This window comes from Hydra viridissima, unplaced genomic scaffold (genome assembly GCF_058129835.1).
Source record: "Hydra viridissima isolate aposymbiotic clone 2 unplaced genomic scaffold, HvirCarnegie_v1 scaffold_9, whole genome shotgun sequence".
In the NCBI taxonomy this organism is placed as follows: domain Eukaryota; kingdom Metazoa; phylum Cnidaria; class Hydrozoa; order Anthoathecata; family Hydridae; genus Hydra; species Hydra viridissima.
Genome location: NW_028324308.1, coordinates 13894843 through 13905788, shown reverse-complemented (window position 1 = coordinate 13905788; position 10946 = coordinate 13894843). Strand labels below are relative to the sequence as shown.

Here is a 10946-nt window from a genome sequence, read left to right as displayed (position 1 = left end):
GTTTGATACACCAGAATTTTCAACGAGAAAATGCAAAACTTTTTCTCTCTTCTGATCTTGATTTGATGACATTTCAATTAAAGCTAATTGTTTTAATAACAGAGTTGTTTATATTTTGAACAACATTAATACAATCACATTTTAAAACAATTAGCTATTTTAAATGATGTACGGTTTCCGTAAACACCACATCAGAACACGCGCAGATTTTTTCTAGTACATGTCTTAGTTAATATTAGTAGGCTAAGTAAATTGATTCACGGCAATGTGTCGGTCTATTGTAGTTTATCGCTCTATAGCAGTGCAAGATTTAAGCGATAAATTACAATTGCAATGGTCATACAAATTACTATTGCAATGGTCATACAAATAAATTACTATTGGAATGGTCATACAATAGCCAATTCGAGTTATAACTTTGTTTCAGCTTTCAATTTTATAAATTCAGGAAATCGTGCAGCGGTGAACGGGTCTAAAATCTCCATAACATCAATTGGATGGTTGCCAATTATCGGCAAGCGCAATTGATATCCGTTGTGCAAAACAGTATTACGCTGCTTTATTTATAGCCTAAAATCGTCCCACCGAACAAATGGGCCAAAATGCATTTTGGCACAATCGTGGCACAATCCATGAGATTTAATGTATTCGATTCGATTTTACAATCTATTTACAATTTGATTCGAGAACTTATTGATATTCAGAAGCCTAATAATTTTATAACACACATTAATCTTAAATCAAATTATCCAGCTGTTTAATTTTTTAACAAAAAGCCAGTAAAACAGTAAACTGTTTACAAAAACTTTTGATTAAATTTATTGGTTAATACTTAAATAAAATTTATTTAACTTAGAGATGAGGGCAATGTTTGTATGAGTCTTATAATTAATATATCTTCGATTATAATATTATCACTTGTTCATGCTTTTAATTTTATTTATTTAAATTATGGAAATGAGCTTTAGTTTATGGAAACGAGTTTTGGAGTGACTTATTTGCGTGATCAACAACTTTCGAACGAAACATTCCACAAAGATTTCCTAGTGCAAAAGGTGCATATAGAAACCGCTGGAAGAATTCTTAGTAACTATCGTTCTAAATTTAAAAATGTCAGAAACTAAGAATAAAAAATTAAAATAATCGAACACAAATAGAATCAAAATGACTAAAATTAAGTCTAATGTTGAAGATTCACAAACTGATGAAAAACTGCCGATTGAATCTGGTGATAGAGAGATAAGAAGTTTACGAATTAGAACAAGAAAAGCTTATAAAAAACTCAGAGAAACGGTGCCTACTTTAAAAACTAAACGCAAATGGACGAGCCGCATGGAAGTAATCAAGCATACAGGGGACTATATACAAGAGTTACAGAAAATGTTTAAAAACATAAAGGAAGAGCAAAGGGATCAATCTGAGTGTTTTTACAAAGGTTTATACCCCAATGATGGTTTATACCAGTGATGGTTTATACCAGTTACAGTTTTATTTTAAAATAATCGTTAGCAGAAGTTACACATTTTTAAATGGGTTTGAAATCTTTATTTCTTATCTTAAAAAATTGTTGTTGTTGTTGTTGTTGTTGTTGTTGTTGTTGTTAACATTTATTTTGTTTTAATCTTCGAAAATGGAAGCAAAAAAGATTTTAACAATCCTCTGAAACTCTTCTTTATGATTTAAACATGTTACACTTTCATGATTCTTAGAAATACGATAAACAGCTTGAACGTGGCTTTCTTAAACTTTTTGTATACAAATGCCACACTTTTACAGAGAACTAGGGAATTTTTTTAAAAAGGTCAATTTTATTGCTCAAACGTACAGCTGAAATCGAGCAATATTTAAAGTTTAAAAATATTCATCCCATTTGCCATACAACAAAAATACGATCTATTTTTATGTGGGGATGTTAAGAAAAAATAGTCATAGAATGCTCTAAACTTTTGTAACTTAATAGTTTTAGAAAAACAAAAAACTTCCTCTGACTGCCAAGCTCGTTCTGGGAATTTTATAATCATAGTTGTATGCAGAAACTATTTTAAAAAAAGATGTGCTTTAAGTCACTTCATTTTCTGAGACAATTTTGTAGTTCTTTATTGTGAGTTGTTTTTTCGATTATTCCTTTTCGATAAAATTATACAGAGATCTTTGACAAATGGCTACACTTCATGTATGCGTTAACTAGCCAGCCACGCCATGTAAAATATGACCTGCAAGAAAAATAAAAATTAATCTCTGAAAAAATCAAAAAAAAGTAAATAAAAATGTCGTAACTAGAGATTTGACTAAATGTAAGTACGTGGAATATCTAGAATGGATATTTCCGAATTTCATGAAATGCGTTGTAAAACACTTTTTATCTTTGAAAGCCAGTTATATGCTTTTAAGATGAAAAAGCATTTAAAATAAAAAAGCAGTTTAGTGCCATTCTCCATTTAAGAATGAGTAAAAAGCAAGACATATACGCCATGAATTCCATTTAGTATTGTGCAAAGATGGCAAATCACGTCTTTATTAAGTGAATAGTGTTTATACCTTTACTTGCATGCATGTTTTGACGGCTCAAAATTAAAACTGGATATAATATTTAATAAGAGTGATATGAACCATGTTGTTTTGTAAGAAATACCATATTAGTTAGCAATACTGTAAACAGTATCATTGAGATATCAAAACATACAAAATTTCATTTGTTTAGACTTATGATTAAAAAGTTCTATTTTGACGCTCTTTAGCGTTTGGCCTCCTTTATATTAACCAAGTGTCATGCAATTTTTACGGCTATCAATCAGATTCGTTTTAAGAAGAGCTATATTTATTTTTTGTTACAAATACTAGCTGGAGAAATACAAATGACAGTACAACTACGCAATAGTTAGCAGATATGCTAGCAAAGCCATAAATATAATATGGATTGATGGATTTGATTCAGATAAAACAACTTACAAAAACTCTTTCACTATGAAATTATTTTTAATTTGGATTTTTAAGGGTTTGATAATCACTATCTTTCTCTATTTTTTATTCTTTGCTCGGCCTTTTCACAACAGCAACGTTACTGTATAAAAAAAAAAAAAGAAATCCAGTTGTTAAAAACCGCACACTTTATGCCTTTTTACAGATCAAATCGTCATTTACTGATATCACTTTTTATTCCCCTTTTATACCTGAAGTAACTTTTGTTTGTAATATTTACTACTCGACATCTAGTTGTTGGTATTTTACAGCAATCACTGCAGTTGTTTGAAAAAAAACAAGAAAGTGTTTCCGTATTTTTCAGAGAGCCCGTCGTCTGCTTAAGTAATGATAAAAAAAGTGTCACAACTTCCATGAATACGGCATTATCATATTAAAACAGAGTTTGTCATAATAATAGTATTGTGACCAAAACTAAAAATTGTAACTAACTTAACTAAAAAACCGTAACCAAATTTAGTCGACTAACATTTCAGCCAAACTAAATTTAGTCGACTAACTTTTTAGTCAAACTAAAATTAGTCGACTGACATTTTAGCGTAACTAAAATTAGTCGACTAATATTTCAGTCTAACTAAAATTAGTCGACTAAGAATTTAATCTAACTAAAATAACTAGACTACATTTTTAGTATAGCTAAAGTTTTTTCGACTACATTTTTATTATTAACTAAAGTCGACTAGATTTTTAATTTGCGAAAAATATATTGCTACTGTTATCCAAAAAATACATTTTTAAAATCTTGTGATGCTTTAGCTGTGAAGTGGTTTGAGCGCCATGTTTTTAATTACAAATTGCTGTAAGTTACGACTTATATCTGCAGGGCATCTGTTTCAAGGTTCAAGGTTAATCAGAAATTGAAAAAAACCAGATCTGAACCGCCTTTCATTGAAATTTAAAACAAGTACTTAATGATAACGAGGGACTAATTAGATAAGGTTTATTACAAAATTCCAAGTGTCATGTCGCAAACTTTTCTCCAAAAACCTGAAAAACTCTGAAAATCGAACCTTGAAATAGATGCCCTGCAAATCTAAATTGTAACTTACAGCAACTTCTAATTAAAAACATGGCGCTCAAACCACTTCACAACTAACGCATAACAAGATTTTAAAAATGTAAGTTAGTCGGCTAAATTTAGTTACGGTTTTTTTAGTTAAGTTAGTTACAACTTTTAGTTTTGGTCACAGCAGTAATAAAAACGCAGTTATATACAGTGACAGCAATAAGATTTGCAGCAGTTAGGCAATTAATGTTTTTTATTATTTCTATATTGTATAATTGAATATATATCTTGTTCAACTCTCAATTTTGTTTTTCTTTCAAAAATTATTACTAAAATGCTATTAACTGATTATGTTTTCGGTATAAATTATCAGCTGTTCTTGACGAAGTTGTTCTAACAAACTAACAAACCAATTTTTATTTAATTCAATAAAAGAAAATTTAGGGTAATACTAGGTACAAACAAAACGTTTTTATTACCTAACTGTCACAAGCTTATTACCTAACTGTCACAAGCTTGTCATTGTTTATTACCTAACTGTCACAAGCTTGTCATTAAGTACTTTAAATTTCTTAAAAACAATACATTTTAATAAATGTCTTTAAATTGATTTATTTGTAATTGTAGCAAACATGCATATTCTTGAATAGCAAGCATGCAAGTTTCTCGAATATAATTTTTGTCTTTATTTGTTTGAATTGATTACTAAACATCCAGATTTTTATGACGTACACATTCCTTGTCATCCATTTAGCTCTGTAATTCCAGCCGGTGCCCTGAAGTCAACTCCAAATTTAGGAAATCCTTCTAGGAAAACAATAGTAAGCTCTAAGAGTTCATTAAAGTCATTTCATGGTTGTAATTGTTAAAGGTGACCTGTACCGAAAAAAGTCATTTCGTCGGCTACATTAGCAGTAGCGCTGGGGGTTAGATCATTTGATGATGCATTTTGATAGCTCGCAGTGTTTATCAAAAACCAATGCTTTCTGGAATCTCTAACAGGTGATAATCTCAGATCCTCTTTAATCGCCAAGCAAGTGCAGTATAAGAGCTTCCTATAAAATCTCAAGTATGTGGTGAAGACAAGGAAGTCACAGTAAGTTTTTCTCCCTTCTTTCAAAAACGAAAAAAATCAAAAAAAACATATTACTTATTTGATCAAAGAAAAGTGCGATGAACCACCATGTGGAGACAACTATCAAATTACATGAAAAATTAGAGCCACAAAATTCAAGTTTAAAACTGTTTTCTCGATGGCGACTTGAAACTCTATATTACAATAACCGATAAAATTTAAAAAGCTCAATTAAAAAGGTTCATAATAATTCTGTAATTGGTTTTAGATTTTATTAACAGGTCGAGACCAGACACAAACGTTAATCAAAAGATAACTGGCGAAAAAGAAGGGTTGAAAAATTCTTGCAGAATGGCTTGAAGATTTTTGAAAGGAGATGAACTTCACAATAAATTCATGTTGTGCAAACGATTTTTATGACACAAAACCTAAGTAAAATGATAATTGTATCCGTGATCTATAAATAAGGATTTTTCATTTTGGAAAGTAGAGTTTAATGGGAGGAAAAGAAAGGTGCTGGTAAGGGTGGAGTATAGAATCGATTCGTAGTTTATTATAATCTATAAGAGTTGATTTAAACACAAAAAACAGAACCTGTAATTCCAGTATGAAAGTGCTTTACCATTAAAGGTGTAATATTAACTCGTCTATAAATAGGTAAAAAACCATCTTCAAATTATAAAAAAAATATACATTAGTCACTTCATTACATAAAATCTCGAACGCACATAAAACAAAGCTTTATTCACATCTCATCCGTTGAACAGCAACGTATTTGATTTCCAGTAGAGCAAGATTTTTCCCAACGCAGCTGTACAAACCATAACCAAAAACAAACGACGTTCCATTTGATTTGTCTTAAAAAACAAAAGAAAAAAAAAACACTAAACGTAATATTATTAGCCTAAGTAAACCTAAGTAACTAAATTATGACTTAAACACATTCCACAAAATTTACACTCGATTAAATCGGTTGTAAGTATTTCTCAAAACTCACAAGTTAAATAAAAGTAGAATTTTCACGCCAAAAATATTTGCTGCTATAAACCTATAGAGTTCTTTTTTAATAAACTTCAGAAAATTCAATTTCTCCTAAAAGCATAGAAGTAGAAATTATAGAAGATTTTTCTTTACTGTTTGTTAAACGTTTACTAACGAAAAAACCTAAAGCCGATGCTTACCATAAGGCATGCTATCGGAAAAATCTGCCCACCTTTCTTGATCAAAAAAGGATGTAAGAAAGCTTAAATGTATTTAAATCAATATATTTCTGAAAAATTAAGACTGTATAGATTACATATTAATAGGGAAAAAACAAAAAAAAAATTAAGTTTTACAGAAAATTTTGACCTTCTTTTTGATGCCTCCCATAAGTTTCTGGACAGATTGATTTTTGTAAGTTTTCGCAGCGTAATCCCATTTTTTCTTCAAATCTGTAGCTGATTCTACTGTTTTCCACTTAATTTCAATTTCTTTTTTATGATGGCCCAATATTTTTCAATAGGACATAATTCGGGGCAGTTTGGAGGATTTATCTTTTTTGGAACCAACATCACTCCATTATCATCGTAAAACTTTTGAGCATCTTTTGAGTTAAGTATTGTGGCTAAATCAGGCCAAAACAATACTGAAGTACTTCTATGAGCTTTAATTAGTCATTTTATACGAGAAAGACAACATTTCACGTATTCCGAAGATTTCATTGTGCCCAAACAAACATGAATTGGCGATTTTTTGCCGCAAGAGCAAAGTGCCTGCCAAATCATCAATTTTTTCGAAAATTTATCAGTCATTACATACTTGTATTTATCACTCACATTTCCTCTTATTTTAGAAGCATAGTAGCACTGCCAAGGAATTTGTTTAAAATCCATTTTAACATAAGTTTTGTCATCCATCAAAATGCATCCATTATGTTTTGTTAACAAGTTGTCATTCAACTTTCGAGCTCGACTCTTTGCGGTTGAATTTTGTTTATCGTTTCGATTTGGCATTTTAACAACTTCAAAACTTTGATATCCAAGTCTCTGTCACCATTTGTGTACAAAAAAATTGGAAACCTTCAGTTTTTTTGCTCGATATCTATCAGACCAATCAGAATGTTCTTCCAATAAAGTCTCCAAACGTTCGAGAGCTCTAGAAATTGCTGTGCATTTTTTTCGACCACATCCTTAGTTTTCTGTTCTGTAAACCGTTTAAGAACAGTATCTACAGTTCTTCTTGATATTTTTAATGATTTCGCCAACTTTCTATTCGATAAAGTTGGATTTTCTAAGTGTTTGTCCACAATCAAAAATCTTTGTGTAGTTTGCTCGGTTGACATTTTGAAACTAAATAATATTTTTAATTATTTTTTTCTGCCAAAATGTTCTATTATACAAACACTACCACACAAACAAAAATAGTTTCAAAAAACGACCGTTAACTAGCTTTACCACACCGCAAAAGGTGGGCAGATTTTTCCAATAGCATGCCTTAAAAGGTAAAAAATATTTGCATGTTTTGTACCTTACATGGTAAATATTAGACAACATCTAAATCACGTAATTGTAAAAATTAACCAAAATTGAATTCAAAGTTTACTACTTTACTTCAAAAAAACTTCATGGTACCTTAAAGTTAAATGATGTGTTAACTTAGATACACAAAATTATATTTTGTTTTTCTCAGTTGGTAATAGCCAGAGAGAAAAAAAAGCTGTTACGAAGTTTAGAATATAGCCAGTTGGTTCCAATTAAACAAGAGGCAATCTTCAAACCGACAAAAAAAGTTTACCAAAGTAGTGTGCAATACTTTATAATTTGGTAAACTTTTATTATCGAAAACAAAATCTTTAAAACAAGTTATGTCGAGGCTAGCTTTAATGTTTTGTTGATTCAAAAAGGCCACAGTAATGTTTTGTTGATTCAAAAAATATAATCTTTTAAAAAATGCCCCAGAATTTCCAAATGAGTTTCAAATCTGATATTCAGAAATACTTCAGAAGAAATGTGCTAAATACCAAAAATTAAAGTTTAGGTTGCGTTTTATATTCCATTTTAAAACAAATAACATTAAATAGAACCTTTTTTTTTATATGGTTAACGTAATGAAGAAAATTTGATTTTATCAAGCAAATCCAAATTTTGTCGAACTACTAAAATCACGTTTAATGTTTCATCCGAAAGTCGAGTTCTCAAATTGCTGTAGATCATTGCAAAACTACTAAGATCTCGATCCACTTTAACCTGAGAAAATGCAGCACCAAAAACAGCTTGAGAAATATTGTAAAGTTCCTTACAATTAGGATCATCACGTTTTAAATGCTAATATTCAAGAATATTAAAATTTTCATTCACACCAATACGTGGCTCAATAAACAATATTTGTTATTTACTGATGAATTCTTGAGTTTTATATGACATCTATGCTTTGACGACGACCTCTTCCTTAAAGAGATATATTATTTGTTTATCAAACAACAAGTATTGTCTAATCTAACTGATTTTCGAATCATTTAAAGTTTCAAAAGTCTTCAAACACTTAAAAGATAAAAACTTTTCTTTAAAATTTAACTCTTTAATCTTAAATCAATAAGAGGTTAAAGTATTTTCGTTTGATTTGGTTTCGTTGGAAGAAACGTCCAATACCCTATGATGACGAAAATTATTAATATCAAGTTATTGAGTAGTATTGAATTTTTATTGATACACAGAAATTCTTGATTTTTTAATGTAATTGAATAAAATTTATTTTATGAACCAATAGATACTGGTTAAATATCAGTTATTTAATGTTAAACCTTTAACTGAGTCAAACGTTCTACAAACTTCCTCTCGTACATTTTCAGGCTGTTGAGCAATTTTAGCAAATTGTCTTTGTGAGTTTATAAAGTGATGAATCTTCAGTATATAATCTACTCCACAACTTCTCAATAAATCGTTGAAAACTTCATGACTTGCATTATTAGATACAAAACGAGGATCCAATTAATGAGCAGCGATAAAAGCATGACATTTAAAAAACTTTTGTGAACGTTAATTTAAAGCTTCTAGAAGATTAGATGTGAAATTATTTGGTTCATCGGCAATCTTTTCTAAAAACAAATGAATTATAATAAAAAATTAACGTTTTTAACAAATCTGTATCACCAAAGACAACAAAGATACGACGTTATAGAAATAATTTCCATCAAAATTAATACAATCTGCATACCTTAAATTTAGGAGCGGCTCCAGTTTTAATTTTTTGCTTGGGTTATACTATTATCCCCACCTGATAACTCTGTAAAAAATAATCCTATGTACCTTCCACTTTCAACGTTAACCCTCATATTGGGGGCAGTGTTCTTCAGTTCAACGTCTAAATATATGGATACTGTCAACTTTAGTTTGTAGTTTGTTATGCTTTTTCATGGGTTTAAAAAAATTTAAAAAAACTTGAATTATAAAATTATTTTACTGAAATGGTTTTACAGAATAATGTTTTACAACGTATGAAAAACAAAAAATGTTTGTTGATGAAGAGATAAACATACATCTAATTGTTTTCAATATCCATTCAACATTAAAAAAAAGCTTCCACTTAAGTTCATACGTCAAACTTTGAGTGTTCAATGAACCTTTTTACGAAAATGTAAAATGTTGTATTACTTGTTAGTTTCAGAACGCTGAAATAAAAAATCGAAAACTTCAACATATGAATTATTTTTATCTTAGACATTCTGGGCACTATTTTGCCGTGCGGTATTTTTTACCGGAACCCTTAACGAAATTAAAACCCCTCGCTAAATGAAAATAGAATGATTAATAAAAAATATCAATAAATGATAATAGAATGATTAATTTAAAGTATCAATAAATGATAATAGAATGATTAATTAAAAATACCAATAAATGATAATAGAATGATTAATTTAAAATATCAATAAATGATAATAGAATGATTAATTAAAAATACCAATAAATGATAATAGAATGATTAATTAAAAATATCAATGAATGATAATAGAATGATTAATTAAAAATATCAATAGGTTTGCATCAGAAAAAAAAACTGTCTGTGACGATGAGCTTGTTAGGCCCCGTTGGAGTAATGAGGACGTTGTTAACACATCGCTTATAGACTGAATAAACCGTCGTTTTTTCAATAAGGTAAGAATAGATAAGTGAAAAAGACAAAATCATTTGAAAAAAGTACTGCCTTACTACTATAGAAAGCCGGTTCTGGCGCATTGATACTTTCCCATACTTAAGGGTGATAGCTTTGATGCGATGTGTTACCTTTTATTTAAAAATGTGTGTTATTTCTAAGATGTGTAAAGAAGTATAAAAATAATCATTTGTGTACCCGGGTTCTGGCGCATGGATATTTTTTTAATAATATGTTGACATTATTTAAAAAGGTGATTATAATTTTCTCTTCGCGTTTCTCTAATTCTTTGATCATGTTCTTTTTGTTGTTCTTCTTCAAATGCATTTTTTAAAATGAGTAAGGTATTTAATTTTTTGCGATTATCATTGTGGAATTGTGTAGCAATTCTGTGTAATTCTGGGTCAAAAGTGGGATTAATTATTTGCTGTAGTTCACTGTAACAAAATTCCTCATATTCATCTTGTTCTGTAATACTCATTGACATTTTTTATAACAAGAAAAAGTTTTTTTTTCTTTGTATAATTTACAAAATTAAATTTAAAAAGGGAATGCTTGAGAAGGGTGAGTTGGGTCCGAGCAATAATCCAGCTCCAATAGATTGATAGCCTTTTCCATTTTTAACAAAGAGTCCTTCACCAATAGTAGGTTTTACCCAAGGTCTTAAAAAGATTCCTGATCCTGCAGCAGTCATTTTCATTCCATTTCCATTCTTTTTCAAGTAAACGATTCCTCTTCCAGCAATTTTATCAACCA

The 10946-nt window shown here is 29.6% G+C and overlaps 1 long non-coding RNA gene across 2 annotated transcripts; it reads right to left on the bottom strand.

Moving 5' to 3' along the window:
* Positions 1-5657: 5657 nt before the first annotated feature.
* LOC149884169 (uncharacterized) lies at positions 5658-9550 on the bottom strand. 2 transcript variants are annotated; one of them, XR_016455725.1, is made up of 3 exons: positions 9255-9550; positions 8842-9135; positions 5658-7390 (listed from the first exon to the last, which is right to left on the bottom strand). It is a non-coding gene; the product is annotated as an uncharacterized LOC149884169 (long non-coding RNA). The 2 variants fall into 2 exon arrangements; XR_016455726.1 differs by having other exon boundaries at positions 8882-9135; positions 9255-9522.
* Positions 9551-10946: the final 1396 nt, after the last annotated feature.